This window comes from Tympanuchus pallidicinctus, unplaced genomic scaffold (genome assembly GCF_026119805.1).
Source record: "Tympanuchus pallidicinctus isolate F22 unplaced genomic scaffold, pur_lepc_1.0 scaffold15, whole genome shotgun sequence".
Taxonomy (NCBI): Eukaryota; Metazoa; Chordata; class Aves; order Galliformes; family Phasianidae; genus Tympanuchus; species Tympanuchus pallidicinctus.
The window spans coordinates 14,255,508-14,275,837 of NW_026294669.1; the positions used below are offsets into that span (position 1 = coordinate 14,255,508).

The window sequence follows — 20,330 nt, forward strand, 5'->3', positions numbered from 1 at the left end:
AACCTATCCAACTGAAAGTTATTGGAAATTGAAATCCACCTTCACATCCTCTCCCTGTTGGCACAGACACTGCAGCTTGGATACAGGCACAAATATGGGGACAGGCAGAAGAAAGGTGCAAAAGGAGTCTGGGGGAAACAAGAAGATAATTTGCTTCCTCTGTCCTACAGATTTGAGCCACAGTTTTTGAGGTTAGAAGGACTAGGGCACTACAGAAAACTTAATCATTACTAGTAAATTGTATTCCTATCTTACACCCCAGCCACTCTCAAGATCAGTCCAAGATAGTGTCAGAAGAGCATATATTACCTACTGTATCTCAGCATTGTTACCACAGTTTTAAAATTGGCCTTTTAAGATTATGGGGGGCCAAAAGAATGATTTCTATTGAATAACTCTGAATTTTAAATAAGAGACATCCTCTTCCCCTTCTCTTTTGCTGCTTGCAGTGCAGGTGCAAGCTGACAGCTTCATGACTATAAATTGCTGCTGGAGCCATTGAAGCCTTCTCTTCAAAGCAGATGCTTGCCTTTTCTGCATGAGTAGCAAAACATGTGCTCTGATCGTCACCAGCTATTTTTAAAGGATGGATTTCTTCATTGCTTGTTTATAGCTTTATGTGCCGGAAAAAAAAAAAGAAATAAAAGAGGAGAAAAAAAAGTCTGTGAGGCAACATGCATCCTTTGGAAGCACTGGTAAGATCTTGAGAGTTACAAATTATCTGTTTTGCAGTATGAAATCAGAAAGCCAAAGTGCTAAAAAAGAAGAATATCACAGAGATCTTCAAGTTAAAAGTAAAGAAGTATGCCAACAGAAAAGAAGATTCCCCGTTAAAAAGTTTCAGGCCATTCTCCTGCAGCTGCAGGTTTCCTGACAACAGTCAACATCACATGCTCTTCAGCTATGAAGGAGTTCACTCCTTCCCAGGTCACTCAAGGATAACATCCTGAGACTCTGGACTCTGTTTTAAGTAATAATTTCACAGGCACTGTCCTTTCTACCGCAGACTCATTCCTCCAGATTGCTTGTGAAGACTCCCCAAGTTTTGCATCTGTAAGGAACAAAAAGAATGAAAAACAGAGAATGCCCCCATCAATGGCCTGTCATGAAACAGGAAGCTGATGCAAACAGCAGCTCAGCAATGAAAGAAGACAAAAATACAGTTGGAGTTGGATAAATTTGTGTTGCTTTTCAGCTCACTCACTGAAAAGGAAGGAAATAATGTGACAGTGCAGTATAATTATTGTTTTTCCACTGTCGGAGACACAGGACAACCACATTACTCATGCAGAGCCATGAGCAAAGCTGCAAAGATCCTCCCAAAACAAGTGGCAATAGAAGTTTTTTCCTCATCGTGCCATCCACAGAGTTAATGACACATTTTTGCTTGCTTCCCTTTGGATTTACATGGGTTCCTAGGCTTCTCTTCCCTTCCTTTGATGTTGATCACAGAAAAAATGATGTCACTCTTGACCACAGGTTGGCAACAGGAACAAGTGCAACATCAAGTGAATTTCATTAGTAATTAATGACACGTTTGCAGTGCATGCTTCAAGAGTGTAAGAACTTGTGCCCAGACTACTTGCATTTGATTCACTTTATCTCTTTCCTAATCAGTTCCATGTTGCCACCTGTCTCCCTGATCAATCTTGTTCAGTTCTATTCCCCTCCAACATATAAGAGGACAAAAGCCTGCTACACATTCACTGTTTCACAGTGTCGGATAGTTGAAAAAAAATTTTGTCTCTAGGCTCCTGCTTACCTATCCACATAATATAGTAAAAAGACATTATCATAGAATCATTGTGGTTGCAAATACCAGTAAGGTCATCCAGTCCAACTATCAACTCATGCCTGTGAACTCTCTAGACCATGGTACCACATGTACTCTTTTCTTGAACTCTCTAGGGATGGTGACTCCATCACCTCCCTGGGCAGCCTGTTCCAATGTCTCACCACTCTTTCTGAGAAAAAAATTTTCCTAATATCCAACTTGAACCTCCCCTGATGCAACTTAAGACTATTCCCTCTTGTTCTATTGCTGTTACTCAGAAGTGGCTGACCCCCACATCGCTACAACCTCCTTTCATGTAGCTGTAGAGAGTGATGAGGTCTCCCCTGAGCCTCCTCTTCAGCCCCAGACGATCCCAGTTCGCTCAGCCACTCCTCATAAGACTTGAACTCCAGACCCTTCACCAGCTTCACTGTCCTCTGGACATTCTCCAGGGCCTCATTGTCTTTCTTGTAGTAAGAAGCCCAAAACTTCCAGTGCCAAGCACAGGGGGACAGTCACCTGCCTGATCCTGCTGACCGCACTATTTCTGATACAGACAGAATGCCACTGCTTTTCTTGGCCACCTGTGGCATGATTTGGAAATATTTTTTATGTTCAGATCAATTGAATGCAATCACCAGCATATAACTCTGCTCCTACCGCCAGCTTCTATATTAAGGTTCATTATGTTGGGATTTACTAGGAAAACCATTACAGCACCTAATACAAACTTTTTGAAAAGCTGTGAGCTTCTCTCTACTAAAGGTAGAGGAGATCTCAGCATTACTGTACACAAAGGAACTTTAATTGGTCACTGTTCCTGCTCCTAGCAATGATTGTCTGGGCACTCGCCCCAGAAGTTTGCCCTTAAAGCAAAAGAAAAGAAAGAAGAGTTCTGGGTGATTCCTGGTGTTACCAGGATGGCCAGAAGCACAAAGGAGAGATTCCAAGGCCACATCCAAGCAGCAGCGCACACATCTGCATCCCCTCAGCTCCCTGAATACACTGCCTGCACCCAATGGCCACCGCCCAGCAGTTCCAGGTCTCAGCCACGTCAGCTCTCTGGATGGGGGTCAAGAGATTGTCACATCACCACAACTCTGCTGTGCAAGACATGTTTCCTTTTTTTTTTCCCCTGTATATATTTGCAGTGATTTAAGGAGTCAAATGATGAGAAGGTGCAGGAGCTAGAGTACTCGCATACTGCATACAGGATCAGTGGATAAGAACTGCGTGAAGGAAGTGAGCTATCCACCCACATGCAATTTGATTTCACGGCTTTTTTCTTTTTTTTTTTTTTTCTTTTTTTTTTTTTTTTTCTTTTAGCCATTGCAATAAAACATTTTTGCCCTGATCCCTCTCCCCTCCGCTGTGTGTGTGTGTCCATGTGGCCAGTTCCCTCCAGTGTTTATTCTGCTGCAGAGAAGTGCAACGATTTCTGGGCAGGATGTCCAAAGATAAATCTGGCTTGTGGTGAGAGTTAAAAAGATTACAGTAAGGTCTTGTTTACAAAAGAGAAGGATCAGCTGCTGTTCTTGGAGTTTGTTTAAAAATTCTTTTTTTAACCATCCCTTTTTGTGTTTAGGTTTGTTTCCCTTGTTAAATAAACACCCTCTAAAGTCTCCAATGATCACCTCTGTGTTGTGAGCAAGGAGAGAAGAGAGATTTTCGTATTGGGTCATCAGCTTCCTAGAAAAGGTTATTAAACATCAGAGAGGGGCAATATTAAATGCAATATGGGGCTGATCCATATAGCCTAGCTATTATCAGGCCTCAGCTGTGATATCAAGGCCTTGAGAGATGGGGTGGGGTCACTTAGATAACACGAGGATTTTCACACTCTATACACAATTAAGCACATCACTGTGATGCTCTGGATTCCTACAGCATAGCACCTAATGATCTGGACAGCCTGTTTCCACCTTAGCAGCACTAATATTGGACAACCAGAGCAACAACAAGGCCTCTGGCATATAAAACAGCTCATCCAAACACATGCATCTTCCCAGCCTCTTCAGCCTTGTCACCCTGAAGGGCTAATGAAACTTTGTGCAGAAAAAGTGATGAAGAGGAAGCTAATGCTGACCTCTGTTGACAAATTAATAGAAGAAAAAGTCAGCTTCTTACTCACTAAGTTCCATACTCTGTGAATCACTTTGCAGTGTAACTTTCTATTCTCCAGCATGGAGGATGCTTCTCCTTCTTCAGGTTCACACACTGCAGAGGCTGACACCATGACTAGTGCTTCTCTAGCTCACACTGAGCATTTACCAGTGTTCCCTCCATAAGCACAGCTCTCCCATTCGTTGCTTTTGGCTGGCTGGGGAAGGCAGAGCCACAGACTGTTGTTCAGTCCAGGTCCTCAGGGCTACTTTGAAATGCAGTTCATAGGACTCTAAGTCCTTCCCCAGCGCAGAAAGCCTTATTTCTTACAACATACAAAGGAGGTGCACGTGAATTCAGACAATTAGATCTATGAACTTGTATGGGAGAGAATAAACTGAATTTCAGTGCATCCCTCTTTGGAAGAAAACAGTAGTTTGCTTAGCTTGGATTCCCTAAAATAAAATAAAAGCAGATGACAAGGGAGAAGGTGAGTAGAATTCATTTTAGGAGAATAGTGTTAATGCATTCGAAGTTGAAGTAGATGTTGTTTTTCAAGAAAGCAGTGATGTGTTTCAGGTTCTTGAAGGCTGGTTCACTGTTAAAGCCATAATTAACTGCAGGGACCTGAATGTATTCATCAGTATATATGACCTCTTCACAAATGCTTATGAGGAATTAAAAAGAAACAGGGTGCAGCTCCTAAATGAAACAGAAGCTGCCAACATTCAAATTCCTCTCTGGATCAAGAACTCCACCTTCAACAGAGGACCTCATTTTGCAATTTCTCTTTCTCAAAAAATAGCAAGGCAATATATAGACTAATCTATACAGAGCTGACATGCAGTAATTTTTTACAAGCTAAGATAAAAATCTGGAAAGAGTGGGAAAATCTTTTACAAAATTATCTTGTCTCATATCAAGACACAACCAGTATGACTGACAGTTTAAGTTATGAGTGTTAACACACTTCAGCCAAGATCTTCTTTCATTTTCAGTTAATATATTTGTTCAATCAACCAACCAATTTGTTCAATTATTCAAGTATTCAGTGACCTCAGCAGTTATATACAATGTAAATTTATGCAAATAATTGAGTTAACTAGTAGCTTGTGGCTGAGGATGTGGAGGAATGCTCAAATACCCAAATATCACCCATTCTTCATGTGGCCTACAGATAATTTCTTTTTCTCTTCTACCACATCTTTGTCATTTCCATAGTGGTCAAATCAAGACATAAGTGATAATTTAAAGTCAAGACACAAGACATAGGAACAACAACAAAAAAATGACACTTTCTCAGGAAGCCTAATTGAAGCTTAATTCCATTCTTATTTTCCAGGCTGCCAGATCCGAATTTGTGCAAAGGCTTTACAAATACAGAAGCAATCTGTTTGCCTCATGCCAGCTCTTTACCTGAGGATAACATCAATCCCTAAAATCCTCTACTTACAATCTCCTTCCAAAGTATTGCCAAACAGTTCTTACACAACTACTAACAAGGCCAGTTAGCAATACGGTCGCCTCCGTATTTTACCTCTCCTCCTCCATTCTTTCTCCCCATTGGCTGGGACAAGCAGGGGAGGGAAGCAGAGAAGTTTTGAGCACTTTCTACTTTTCAATCACTAATGGAATGAAGCTGACAACCGTTAGGATTATTTTGATGGTGGAATTAAGCATCTGGACAAAAACTGGATATGACGGATTTTTCCCATTAAGGTTTTTGGTCTGAGCTCAAGATAAAACGATTACTAAAGCCTAATTGCCTTGTAATTGCAAAGTTAATTAATGGAATGTAGCTTTATTTACAACATATTCTCTTTCCCCAACAATTCAGAGCTCCTTCCCCTCCCTATCCTCTCCTTCCTTAAGCAGTATATTTCTGCTGAAACACTGACAAGCACTGGAGGATTTAATCAGCCACTTACTCTCAGAAGCTATAAGCAAATGTATTGATTTGAGGACTCACTAGTTAAGCCTCTGATCTAGACACCAGCTCAGGACACCTGAGGATATCACCTTGAAGTATTCCTCATGATTTGGAGTTGGTCAGCATGTGGAGCTTAATGCAGCTGCAGTGGTGATGACGACAGAGATATGTCATGACCCAGTCTCCCATTCCCTTTCATATGAAAGAGCTTGAATAGCCCACGGCCAAGAGAAGAGATCTGAAGGTATCAGATAATGAAGACACCTTGCTCCCCAGGAAGTCTGTCATTAGTATAAAATGTGAAAGGAATAAAACAGATACATGTAAACCAAGGTGCTCTAGAGGAAAGGAAAAAAAGAAGTAAAACAAAATGAGAAATCCACTAATAAAACCCTGCTGAGGTCACATTTGAAAACTCCCTGGGTAACCAGGCCAGCATTGTCATACAAATTAAGTTTGAAGGATAGTTTCTTGCTTGTGTAATCCCTGTCTCTTCCCAGCGGAGTGTATCCTACCCATCAGGACATCTTGCACAAAAGGAAGGAACGTGTTTTGCAGATGAGGAGGCTGAAGGTATATGTGCTTTTGGCCCTGGAGAGCCACATCCCAAATGAATAAATTCAGAGGAGGTACCAAGAACCTTGTATCTACCATGTCACAGAAGGGTGACTGTTAGGGCACCTGGTACTTTTGAGTGCCTACAGATGAGACCAGAGCCTGGGCTGTGGAGGTAACCCCTTAACTATGCAGCAGTCTTCACACTCCTTATATCAGGACAGGTAATGTTAAAAGACACAAATTAAAAAGGCCATTCTTATAAACAACACTTCCTCTCTCTGTGTTTTGATGGCACATAGGTTGCACTTTCAGGCTCTGCCACATATAAACAGGAGCTCTGAAATTGATGTTCCCTAGTCACTGACTTCATCCCTCTGCAGGTCTTGGGGGACCTCCTGCCATTTTTCAGATCCTAAAGACTAAAACCAATCATACATTTTCATATACCATACATATAAATCTTTGCCTAGTTTAGCTAAGGAAACAATGCTTACTTGATTAAATTTTGCCCCCTTTGGTCAGTTACTAGAGACATGAAAAAGCTAAAACTCACAAGCAGAGGTCTCAAAACACTTTAAATTGAATACAAATAGATGACCCATTAGAAAAGAGTTACTTAGTCAGTGCTAAAAAATGTAAGCGTTACGCTGTATTGGGCACCAGAAAAACTACTTGCACAGCATTCAACTTTGCAAAAGAGATTATATCATGAGTCATGACTTCTTCACCATGCATGTTTCCTAGTATCTAATAAGGGAGGTTGGCAGCATGTCACTGCTTAGTTCTTAGGGGAAAACAAGCATCAGATAAAAAGTATTAAAAAATAAGCCTTGCTGGAGATTCATCAAAGGATCTTCTCTCTTATAAAGGTCACTGAGGTGACTTCAGGCCTTCAGTCACATCAGTCTATCCTGCTTCCCTTGCAAAGGTGTCAAGCTTCTTCCTTTGTTTAGACAGTCTGATCTTGTTGTCGTCGGGCTTCTACTTTGCAAATCCTGTTCGTCAGCTGTCCCCAAAGCAAGCCAGTTCCCACTTCAAATGGGTGGAGACTGCCATTTTGAGCTACTCTCCATCTTTCTTCATTAAATGCTTCTGAAAGACTTGGCCTAAGTGACTTGCCTGCATCTGTGGCAAAACTAGGAGTCCCAGGAGTCCTATCCAAATGCCTGCCCTATATAGTCATTCTTCCTCTATGAAGGTCAGCAAATCCCTTTCCTGTGCTCCAGAAATGATGGTATATTCCATTAGCCTTTGCATTGCCCAGCAACCATCAGAAAAAAGAAAAAAAAAGTTTATTAAAAATTATAATCTTGATTCCAGTTCAAACACGAAGATTCAGTGCTTGCATCAGCCCCAGTCATTCTCTCACAGATATGTTATCTCTCTTCCCTGTTAGGGTACTGTTCACTCTCCAGCCTGCAGACATTCACCTATACATGATTCCTTCTATCTTTGGGAAACATCCAGGTTTTCCCCGCAGAGCAAAAGCAAAGCACAGCCCAAAAGCAAAGGAGAAATGATGTACCATCCTGTGCACTCTTTTCAGGATGCAAAGACCTCAAAGGCCTCTGGCTTCCGGGAACATGCAGAGGGAATTACACCTCTTGTCACCTTATGTTAGGCGAACCTCAAGCTTGTGGCTCTTCCAGAGATTACTGGAAGGCGCACAAATCTCTGAGCCAGGAATCATGGCATTAAAGCAGAGGGATTTGATGTGCGAAGAATGGAAGAAATGTTCACAAACATATCCCAGACAGTGCACATCCTGTAACTTAAGTGTCCTTAAGCCTGGGCAGGGAAGAAGAAAAAAAAAAACATACAAAAAAAAAACCAAGCATTTATGCTTTTAGAATAAAAAGCAGATCTTCGTGTCACTCAGAGGAACTAACTCATTTCCAGTATATGAGGACCTGGCTTTTGGTGTTTGATTCATACTCCTGGGCATAGATCTGTTTTTCTGTATCGTTCCTGTCTCACACGGAGCATCTAGAAACTATTAGAGCTAGATGAAAGAGGGGCACAACACAAGGGCAAATGAAGAGCTGAACAGGTGTGGGCAGGTGAACTGGAGCACAGGAGAAGTGAGAGCCCTCAGGGCTTGGGCTTTGAATGGATAACCATGATTCATAGAATATTTATTTGAATACATCAGATTCCCGCAGGGTAGATGATGGAAACAGGCAGGAAAAAAAAAAAAAAAAAATCTGTCTCTGTTGAAGGGCTACATGAGCTATATCACCTCTCTGGATATCTACACACCTACCCAGTCTCAAACATAACTCTTGGATGATGACAACCATTAAGCTAGAGCAAATGGAAAAGTCTCTCATGATTAGAGGGTGAAAGTGGACTTCTTTTTCTATAGGTGTGGAAAAACGTAAGAAGTATCCAGTTTCTACATGACTTTTTCACTGCCTAACTTCATCCTCACCCTTAACTACTTTTCTGTCTCAGCCATATAGGTGGGAGATGCTTGAAAGAACAAGACAGGTTCGTATCATGTGTATACTTCAGATTTTGTTTTCAAAAAACTCACGTAAAATAAACTTGTCCTTACAGAATTAAGTCCCAAAAACATAAAGGCCAAACATTTCTTAAGAGCTTTGATAGGTCTCTATAGAAGAGGCTATAAGAGTTTTAATGGTACACAATATTCTGATCTGTATTCACCTGGATGTTCTTAATAATCAGATGTGCTACTTCAAACTTTTAAAAACTTGAAGAATCTGGCTATATATGTGCATAAGAAAGTATAACTGATAATTACATCACTTTTATCTACACCTATTCCTATTTTCAGTGAATGATTCCTCAATTCATTGCAGGTGGCATACAGTGTCTTAGATATTCTCCTTCGTCCTTGAGCAGGAACAGCATTTGCATTCTGAGGTTGGAAAGGCAAGGCTGTCTAACCTCAGTGTGTGTCAGCCTCTAAGAATACACCTGAAAATTTGGACCTGAAAGACTTGCAAGCATTACAACAGCAGGTTTACCAAAAGGTTGGGATTTTATGTTATTTGTCATATGTCCAGACTGTCAATTTCACCCATGAGCTGTCTTTTTTCTCCTGGGACTTAGGGGCATAATTATTATCAAAGCTCATATTACCGTGTTTTAATAGAGCTGTGATGATGGACCACATGAGCGCTGCTAGGATCAGAGAAATTATGGCTCAAATGAACCTCAGGAGGTCACTACAGCCAGCATTCTTCAGCCTGTGGCCCATGGTCTGGCATGCATCAGGCAGTAGCCCAGAAACATCACAACTTGCCAGCATATATACTCATTTCCACATGTGGGACTGAGTAAGGAAGCTGTGGAAAGGGATGACAACAGTTCAGTTGGAAGTGTAATCTACTGTAGAAACACTGTACTAGACGGACTATGATTCCTCCCAGATCAGAAAGGTGAAGTCATCCTTGGAAGAACTGAGAGAGGGTAAATAGGGGCTGAGGAACCAGTTGAGTCTGATCCCCTGTCCTAAGGCAGGATTAAGCTCTATTGAAGCATTCCTGCCAAATACTTTTCTAACTTCTCCTTAAAAATCTCTAATAACACAGATTACACCCCTTCCCTTGGCAATGTATTCCAGTATTTAACTATTGTGATTGTGAAAAAGTGTTTCCTAATGTCTAATCTGACTCTCTCAGTTTAATCCCTTTGCTTCTTACAGAACTTATAGAAGAGCCAGAAGACAGTTTATTCCCTTTCTTAGCCCCAGGCAGCACAAGGTAAAACACATCAGAATATACTTCACTAAAAGTGTACAGTATGCAGTGTAGATAGTTGCTCTGAGTTTTCATCCCATGGAAAGCTATTCTGATGTTGGGAACAGAAAACAACGTGCTTCTCCTCCTCAGCAAAGAGGATATACAAGGTCAGATTTAATAGGGGTAAACTGCAAGTCCCAAGGCTTCCTTGATTTATCCTATACGATCTTCCTTGGGGAAAGAAACAATACCTAGTTGTCCCCATACCAGCTTATATTAAGCAGACAAAAAAGCAAACACTGAAAACAAAGTTTTCCCAAGAAGATCCCACTGTCTCTCTTCCCATTTGCTGTGCCAAGGTATCAGAAGGCCCAAGAGAAGGAGGGGGAAAAAAAAGCATTAAGAAAGGAATCTTTGTGAGCAGCTGTTAAAAGAAGGCTGAGCACTGTTATTTATTTATTTTTCTTTGGGTAGCATTGATGGGAAGAGAGAACAACAAAGAATTGCTTTTGGAGTAGCCCAAAAGCTCCCTGCTGACAGGTCAGTCCCACCCCCCACCTCCCTAGCACACAAGGACCCTTTTCAAAGAGAATCACCTGGCCCATAAATTCCAATTTATGTTAATTTAAGAAAACAAATGACCAACTCCAACCTTGGAGAGTGTTTAGGAATGGCAGGATTAAGAGGGGTGATTAAAACTGAAAGGCCTCTCCTTGGCGCGCTACTTTGCAGGTGGGGTTTCCTCCAGTCCTCTCATTTTTGTGGCTTCACTGTGCAAAGCCTTCAAGAGGTTAAACTGGAATAGCCCAGGCATTTGAAAACACTATGTAGACTGGAGAAAGGACAAGAGGAAATTAAGTGATTTCTTTCTTTTCACCTTCCTTTCTCCAGTTATCTGTATAAAACCCTCAGAGCACCTATATTTAGACTAGGATATACAGAGAGACACAGATGCACACTTGATGGAGGAACATTTTCCATTTTCTACTAAACTGAATCATTTTTAGCTTCTATGCTGCTTTCCTCAATGATCTGAGATCTGGCCAAGTACAGGAGAAAAAAAAAAAAAAAGCTTTTTAGGACCACTTTCTGAATAATGATCTTGCCTGAGACTTAATTACAAATGTGGTGTTCCAATTTAGATAGGCAGCAATGCTGGATTTAGCAGGGAGATGATTCAGAAGTCAAGGCCTAACACTTTGGTTTTGTGAAGCAGTGGAAAAGAAAGTATGGGTTCATTATACCCCTTTAGCCCAAACAAACTGAACTGCAACACTCGTGGGCCAGCATGGCTTCTGCTAACAAGCTTGTTCTCTCCACATATAGAGGAAAGTTCCACTTGAGGGCAGGCTTGCATACTTACCCCTACTCTTCTTTATGGGAGGTCAGAAAACTTCACAAGTGAACTGAAACCCTCTCCAGTTTTAGTTTGTTCCTGGCCACGTTTATCTTCGTGTGTTCCAGTATGAAACTTTTCAAACAAATAGCTCTTTCCCCTTTTCTGGCATCTTTCTCTTTCCAACCTCAGCATTGACAGCTGGACTAGATGATCTTAGAGGACTTTTCCAACCTTAGTGATTCAATGATCCTACAATAGTCATGAAAAGTTATGCCATTCTTCCTTGATCTTTGTTTTCCTAGAAAAAAACAAGCAAAGTTCCCTCCTTCCTCTTATGAAACAGGGTCCTCTATTCCATTTTTCTTCTAGGGACCTACTTTTTCATTTCTGTGCTAACCTCAGTGCCTAACGTGTACAGAAATAGGCTGCAAGTCTAATCATAAAGCAGAAAGTTCTGGCTACAAGTACACAGGCAATAGCATAAACACAGAGTTAACAGGATTTGGTGTGGGGATGAACAGAGTCCTGGAGGGCAAAAACACAAAAGACTCCTCCTGGCTATGCCAGAAGTATTTTTCATGTTTCTACACAAAAGAACAGTGTTCTGAGATTGTCAGCTCTCAGCATGTCCGTCCATGCCTCTTTCAAGCCTCCATGATGCAGACCACTCAGGAATCCCTGTCTCATCCTTTCATGTTAACAGCAAGATTACTCCTCAAGTAAGGAAATCCCATGGCAGACCCTCTACAGATGCGTACAGGACAGGTGCAAGGCTGCTGTCTCATTAAATGGAGATGACAAAAGCTTCTCACGCTATCCAGCCTGATTTTTGGACAGTACAAACCTCCATCTCTCAGGAGGGTTCACTGAAAGCATTTAGTAAGCAGTAGGTTGGGCAGAGCAGAGGTAACAAGATCAGTGCTTCTGGGTGCTGCTGTAACTATGGTGAAGAGGGAAAAGTGTCTGCTTCTCTGAGTTCAGAAACGTGGAAAATGATGATGATGGCCTGTCGTGTTTTTACACTGATGGCAAACTAAGCTCCACCACATCACACTCATTCCCGCTTCTCAAAGGAACAAGGGGAGAAAATATGATAAGGTCTGAGATAAGGACAGGGATATCACTCTCCAATTATCATTGGAGTCAAAACATATTCAGCATAGGAAGATAAAAAAATTAATTTACTGCCTACTGAGAGAGACTAGATCAGTGAGAAAATACAAGTAAACTAAGAAAACCCCTTCTCCCTTTTACCTCTTCCATCTGAGCAGCAGGGGAACAAGGAATGGGGGCTGTGATCAGTCCATAATGTTTTCGCCACTCCTTCACGCTCACACTCTGCTCCTGCTCCAGCATGGGGACTCTCCCACGTGATGCTGTCTTTCCCAAAGTGATCCTACATGGGCTTCCCACAGTCTGCAGCTCCTCAAGAGCTGCTCCAACATAGTGCACATACCATGGGGCCCATTCTACAGGAGCTGCTCCAGCACAGGAGTTTTTCCCTTTCTTAAATTTGCTCTCACAGAAGTGCAAGCAGTGCAGCTCATTGGCTCACTTTGGCCAGCAGCAGGTCCCTTCTGGAATAGCTGGAGCTGGCTCTTGTCTAACATGGGGCAGCTTCTGGATTCAAAAAGGTCAGCCTTGCAGCCCTCCCATCACCAAAACCTTGTCGCATAAATCCGATACAGAATGATGGAGAGCACAATCCAGCCAAAGCTCAGCTTGGCTATAGAAACACACATCATTTCCATTACATGCCCATTATCATTTCCAAATACAATTCTCTTTCTTTGGGAGAAAGAAAGAGTTAAATACATAATATTTTAATTTCCCACCAGAAATTTCTCTGGGTTTTCCTAGAAACTGGAGAGATGAGAGATCTGACTGCTTGATTGATTACTACATTCATTTCTTCTCTTTAAGTTTCTTTTCTTCATCCTCAAAAAGTGGATTTCTTTTTCCTTTCTTTCTCTTTCCCCACCCAGCTCTGTTTGAACTGTATTTTCTGAGGCTTTGGTAAGGATTCCAGATGCCCAACTAACCTGACCTGAATTGAGTCTCTTTTCCAGAAGAGAAGTATATAGCATCTCTTGAAAACTGGTTCTCTTGTCTCAAGATGTCCTATACTTATATTTCCATAGCAGAAAGAGCCAAAAGCTTCAGTAACTTCAGAAAATGTTGGTCATTATCTTTGCATAGTGAAGATAGCAACCTGAACTTTCAAAGAAACAAAAAAGTCATTCTTTAAAAAAAAAAAAAAAAAAAACCTAAAAAAAAAAAAAAACCTAAAAAAAAAATCCAAAACGTGTGAGATGCCAGCATATTTATTCCTAAACAAAACTTTTCTAGCACAACCCTGGGCTTCCCAACAAGCAGTTTTGTGAGTGAACTTCATAGTATGACATCAGTGAACAGATGGCAGGCAAAGCTGTTGGCAGGGTGATGAGAAAGCTGGCCATTTATAATGGAAAATGTCCTGATAAAAAGGAATGTGCTTATTTTATTCCATCTTAATGTTTATAAAATTCCTTTCCTGAGGCTTCCTCAAAGATCTTTTCATTATTATTGTATTATTATTAATAATAAAGCAAATAAGGGGAAAAATGTGCATAGCAAATGACATTTTAAGTGCCCCAGAAAGGTTTCCAGCACTGGTGGGGTTGATTACGCTGTGATTTGTTACAAGTTTTACAGTTATAATCCACAATTGTGTGGACACTTCTCCCAACAAGGTTAATTGTATGATAATACTCAGTAACTGGAAGGCCTTCACCTTTCAAGGGAGGACTATGGAGTGTGAAGACATGTACTGAGGCTGCCAAATTTCTGCACCTTGAGAACCTCTGAATGCTAATGTGCCTCCAATCTTTCAAAGGCTGACTTTCAGCTGGATGCAATTCAGGATGGATCCATTATGTAAGTGAGGAACATTATGTGAGGAGCAAAGCTGGGCTTTTGAGAAAAAAAGATACCACTGAGGAGTAGTTTATGCCTCAAAAAGTCAAATCCAGGTGTTTCAAGAACTATTTCCTAATTTAAGTAAAATTCACCCTTATATTTTCTGGAAAATATAGAGATGGGGCAGGACACAAAAGCAAGCAGGAAGAGGTTCCTCTAATGGATTACCACTGGAAATTCTGCACTAGCACAGGACTGGAGACGACACATAATGCCTTTTCCACCAGAGAGAGTTCAAACCATGGGATAAAAGCAGTATCCCATCAGGCCTGACCTGCCTCAGGGAGGTATATGCAACACAAGTCATTGCTGAATGAAGCAACAACAGCATTTCTCAGCTGGGTCCTAAGGAGGCACCTCCCTGAGTGAACAGAAGATGCTAACCACAGACATCAGGAGATATGAGAGAGCTCAAACTCCCCTGGGTCCAGGCATTCTTGCAGAATCACTGCATAGTAGTTGGAGGCAAACGCAGTCTCCTAGATGAGGGGTTTCTTAGTCTGGGGCATCCTGCTTCGTGTGGAACTCAACACACTGCACTGCCAAGTCACTGCATGGAGAAAGAAGGCATTTACTCCCACTCCTCCATCTTCCCCTTCGTCCCTTATTTCCAAGGACTCAAAATCAACCATGCCTTGCTGAGCTGATAACTTGTTACAAAATCACTTCACTATGATAAGGCAGGAGGAAGACCTGCACTTTGGATTAGTCCCAGTACAATCACTTCACACAGAGCCCCACTGAAGAGAGAAAAAAAAGTGACAAGACTATAGATACTTTAAAAGCAAATAAAGTAGAAGAGCAATTAATAATAATTGAAAGATTATTATCAGATAGTCCTCATCACTCTGCTAGTTATAAAAGCAGCTGATTTCAGTTTTGCCATTGTAGAGACAGCAGAACTGAAGTCTAGGGAGGTCAAGCCATTCACCTGTGGCTGGCTATCCAGACAGCTATGGAACTACAGAGAAATCCTAGCTGTTCAGTCTCTACCTGATGCGTTTTCTCCACCACAATGAAAATCTGACAAAATAGAATCTGTCTCAGAAAGTAGGAATCAAAATATTTCTATCTTTCACAACAACAACACCAAATAAGAACTAGGTAGCCAGACTGTCTTTCCAATTGTTTTTAGCAATAAAAGGATGGAGAAAGCAGCTGGGGTCCCATGGTATCCACTCACAACTAACAGGCAGTGACCTCTTGCCATGTTACAGCAACATAACTAAACAAACAATTTGCTCTTCCCTTAGGACAAATTCCTTGGTAAGGACAATCTATTTTCAACATTTCCATATCTGGATGCCATTACATCCACCTATGCCTACATTAAGCCACCATAAGCATATCTAAAGCCTCTATCTGATCCTGAACACTATGCCAGAGACCATCAGTGCTGGAGAGAATGTTTTCTCATACAGTCACAGACTAAAACTTCATAGGCACGGAAGACTGGGTCAACCTCAACTAGATGCTGAATTCAGAAGAAACTCCAGGGCCATGCTTGAAATCCAACATCTTTTGCATTTCTTCCCACTTCCCCCTTCTCTTTGTTCTGATGTCCTAAATTTACTCAATATATTAAGAAAATTCTTATCTTTTAGGCAAAATCTCAGCTTGGAAAGGCTACAGGAGTTATAAACTACACATCATCAAATTGCCTTAAGCTCTCCAGCTCACTGTGGTTTGATAGCCTGCCTAGTGGATCATTCCTAGCCCTTAAATTAATCTGCAAAATACACTTTTTTTTTTCTTTTTTTTTAAAGTTTCTTTCCATCTGCAGCATATTCTGCTCCATCTTCCCTGTGCAGTTTTCTTGCCCTGGAACAACAACTGTAACAAAAAACAACAAAAACTAACAGCAACAACAGTGTGTTTAATTTCAGGCTCCACTGTGGTCACTTCCCTGCTGAACATAGTAGGGAGACATGGAGGCACTGGGTTCTATCTCTCTCCCGCCGAGGATCCAATATCCTGTCCTCAGCTCATACATTTCAGATCTGCAAACATTTCTGCCAAGAAAGCTTCATTTTACGGGAGGGGAATGAGAAAAAATAAGAAAGGAAGAAGATGAGAAAGGAAGATTTTTAAAGGGCAGCCAAGATAATTCCTTCTGGATGTTTTGATCTTTTTAAAATAACTTTTTTTTTTTTTTTTTAAACTATATTCTGGTGGCCCTCTGCAGGAGATTGCCTACTGCAACAAAATCCCATCACCATGGGAAGGAATAAGGTGCAAGATAATATTATTCTTTTTTAACTCTAAGGACAAAAGAATTGTTGGATGAGAAAATGCCACTAGGAACAAGATTAATCCTCTTTCAGGTTTGCTGCAATGTTATTGTTCCCTCTCAGATACAGACAAATGTATAGGTCATGATTTCACATATCAAAAACTGGTTCTGGTGAAACAAATCACAGATGGATCCAGAACCAAACACAAAGCCATTTTCCAAGCAGTTTCCAGATGCTTTTATTCCCTACTGCTAGGTGTCATACCTTCAGTTCAGGGTGCGGCAGGCACTTTGCCTCTTTCTTCTACTTGCTCAGATCCACTTCCAAAGAGCCCGTGCTCGTGTCTAAAAACACCTCGTGCATTGCCTAGATCCAGGTAGTGGTTCTTCAGCAGCACAGTTCTCCTGTCTCCTTTTTGTTGGTATGGGTGTGAAGCCTTAGTGCTCAATCAATAAAGTCTACACCTTTACCATGGAAGACCAGCCAAGGCCACAGCTGTCATTTAGCTCAGAGCATTCCTGGGCCCTCCTAAATTATGTCAGTGTTAGGGTGCTACCCTGGTATGCAAAAAGGTACCTTGGAGATGCATCATCCTGAGATCCTGGCGTAGTCATAGAGTCTCTTTTAAACTAGGGCTTTCTTGCAATAGGCCCAGGCTTACACTAGTGCTCATAAAAGCAGAATTAAGCTATTTTATTCCTGTCTGATTTCTGCATTTGCTTCAAGTTCAAGCTACCCACATTGTGCCCTACTAGAACTTCAGATTCTTAGCACAGTTTTCTGTACAGCTGTGTTATAGTCTCCACTTTGGTAGGACTGTTCTCTAGAGGACGATTTCTGTCTGAATTGGTTTGTTACCAATCTCCTAGTTCTGTTTTGTATGTGGGTTTTTTTGTTTTGTTTTCCAAAGCATGCTATCTCAATCTACGAAATTCATTCTGGGTTTTGCAAAACTCAATAAATTCTGGAAGAGTGATAAGCCTTTATAACACTATGACGTGACGGAAAGAACAACAGTGGCAGTGTAGTAGCAAAGCCCCAGACTGCAGCAAGTGAGGATATGCTCAAACATGACAGCTGTGGACACAAATACAAAGGAAAGAAGCAGCTCACCTTTGGAAGGCTTCAGGTAGGCAAGGATCCCAAGAAAGACCCCCTCACCTCCACTGCTTACCCTTAAAGTCTGGGAAGGGATAGACCCTGGCTCCACCCCTTCTGGTCTCTCAATGAACTGCATGCACCTGAGCTGCCCTGGGTTGGCCCTGTCTTCCCACCAAGGTGCTCAGTCATTGCTTCAAGCTGTGACTTAGCATTTCCACTATAGCCTTATATCCACATTCCCACCTGAAGTGATTATACTGAGCTTTAAGGTTGGATTTGACCTCTATTGCAGTGACAACCTACAGGAGAGTTGGAATAAAATATCACTTGTGAAACTCAATGATTTTTTAACATTGCTGAACAAAGCTCTCTTTACTAAAGCCAGAATTCTGCAGCAGTCTCCATATCCACAAGCTCTCATCACTGGTTACCTAATGAGTTATATTTCAAAGATCCCTATTGTTACATAGTATTGGAGCACATTGACTGAATATCTTTATCACTTCAAGGTTGCTTTTTTTGTAGACATCAGATTTAAGACTGTTCATTCAGAAAATTAACCTAATCTTGAGTCCCTTTTTTTTTTTTTTTTTTTAAATCAAAACAGGAGCTCAAGAGCTTCTGATCTGAACAGCAAATCATGAAATTAACAAGAAGCAGAGCTGTGATTTGATCACGTTACTGTGACAGCTGAGCCAGTAACCAGAAATGCAGAAATTCGTATAAAGTGATGCCGCTCACCTACGAAATTCAACTGCTCTGCTGTTGACGTTTCATGCAGCTTTGATCTGAAAAGAACTGAAATGCATTCTGTCACTTGAATGTACTTTACAGTCTTATTTTCATTTCAGTGGCGTTGATATCTATACGTGTAATATTCTCCATGCATGTTTCTTGTCAATAATGTTAAGAAAAAAATCTACTTATGGATTTCCCCTGCTAAAAAACATAGCCCAAAGATTGAGTTGCTTGGTTAGGATGATAATACAAGCAGCTCCACAAATGCCGTTTTGCAAACAAAAACAAGATCTGTCGCATCTCACTTTGTCCAATTTTTCTTCAGCTTCTACTAGACCTGCAGTAAGGTGATTCACTAAACTTGCATTTAGGCCTTGCATGACTCAGCCAGGTGTTCTTCATAAGCCTGCATCAAAGAAACACTGAAAAAGAGAGAAATCTCTACTTCTCCAGTGAATACTTTCTTGCCCTCTTCTACCAAATCAGCACTGGTAGAAAGGTGAAGGAGAGGGCAATACTTCACTATGCTCCTCTTTACTGAGTGTGCCTAAGTCCTCATTAAGGGGTAAACATAGCTCAATCCAGTTCTAAAATACTTGTGTAGCTGAAATGAATTCAAGATAGGATTCAGTACTAACACAGCAATTTTCTAGCAGAGTCAGTCCAGGCGCTATTTTACACAGTCCATGACTTCTTAGTAGGCTTCAGAAAGTCAGGACCAAAAAGGCAACTCCACCAGTGAATTGTGGGGCTCAGCTGGAAGTGGAATGCTGTAAAGTCCTGAAGCTTATGAACAGAACCCCCAGCAGCATTCTTCATCCTAGTTGGATGCTCTAGATACTGGTTCTCTATCCTACTGCTCCCCTTCCTGCTTCTGGGTTCTGTCTTTATAGACAGCTTCGAGTAATGCAGCCTTTATTTCCTAGGGGGATCCTTCTTTCCATATTTGACTCCATAACTGCATTCTCCTCAGCTCTATACCAGCCTGTCAGTCAAGTGCAGTAGAACCTTTATTGGAACCCAGTGAATTTGAGACCACTGTCACCTCCAAGCAATGTTTTTCAGCCCCAAATGTCCCTTTCAAGCCTATCAATATAAGAAAGCAGAAACTGATAACCTAAGACTTCCACAAGAATGGCTTGCACAAACACAGCAAGACTAAGAGCAGAACTCCAATAATTTCCTATTATCAGTTCTTAAGATAAAGGTTGGCCAAAATCCAGTTTTTTCCCCTTTAAATGAATTGGAATAAAATTGAGTAGACTGTTCCATTGTTCTTGCTAATACTTCAAGTGTTCCTCCATCCCTCAAACAGCTTTGATGTCATCTAGCTCCACTTAAAGGGGAAAGAATGTGTGATTGGGAATAATTAACAAGCTAAAAATGACTTTGTCAGAACATTTGTGTTATTGAATTACTTGCAGCTACTAGCTTTAGTGAGCTGAGACAGTGTTTAGGCACTATTAGAGCCCTTTAAAGGGAAAAAAAAAAGGAATAGAGATTTGATGAAGTACACAAAGTTGGACTTAAGAGGTTCAAGTTAATCTCCTGATTCTGCCTCAAAATTCTCATGTGACATCTGGCACATCACTTAGTCCACTTGCACTTCAGCCTCTCCCACACGATCCTCAGCTCCAATCCCCCTCCCATCCCCACGACTCGTCTCATTACAGCATAAGCAAATATTAACATTACAAGAGAGCTATCTCTTATCCTGCATTCCTACCTCACTCAGCATAAAGAGTCCTGGATTTTGTCAGTGCCTGTGGGAATTACTTTAATACAGATAATATTCAAAGTCAGAAGTCTTTCTTCCCCTCTCTCTTATGTAGAGCACTGTTATTTTGAGGAGATGCAATAATAAAACTGCCAGTCTTTATAACAA

At 41.2% G+C, this 20,330-nt stretch overlaps 1 long non-coding RNA gene across 1 annotated transcript; it reads right to left on the reverse strand.

The window, feature by feature from the left end:
- Window positions 1–756: 756 nt before the first annotated feature.
- LOC128077032 (uncharacterized) lies at window positions 757–18,497 on the reverse strand. Its single transcript, XR_008204807.1, has 2 exons — window positions 18,449–18,497; window positions 757–1,051 (listed from the first exon to the last, which is right to left on the reverse strand). It is a non-coding gene; the product is annotated as an uncharacterized LOC128077032 (long non-coding RNA).
- Window positions 18,498–20,330: the final 1,833 nt, after the last annotated feature.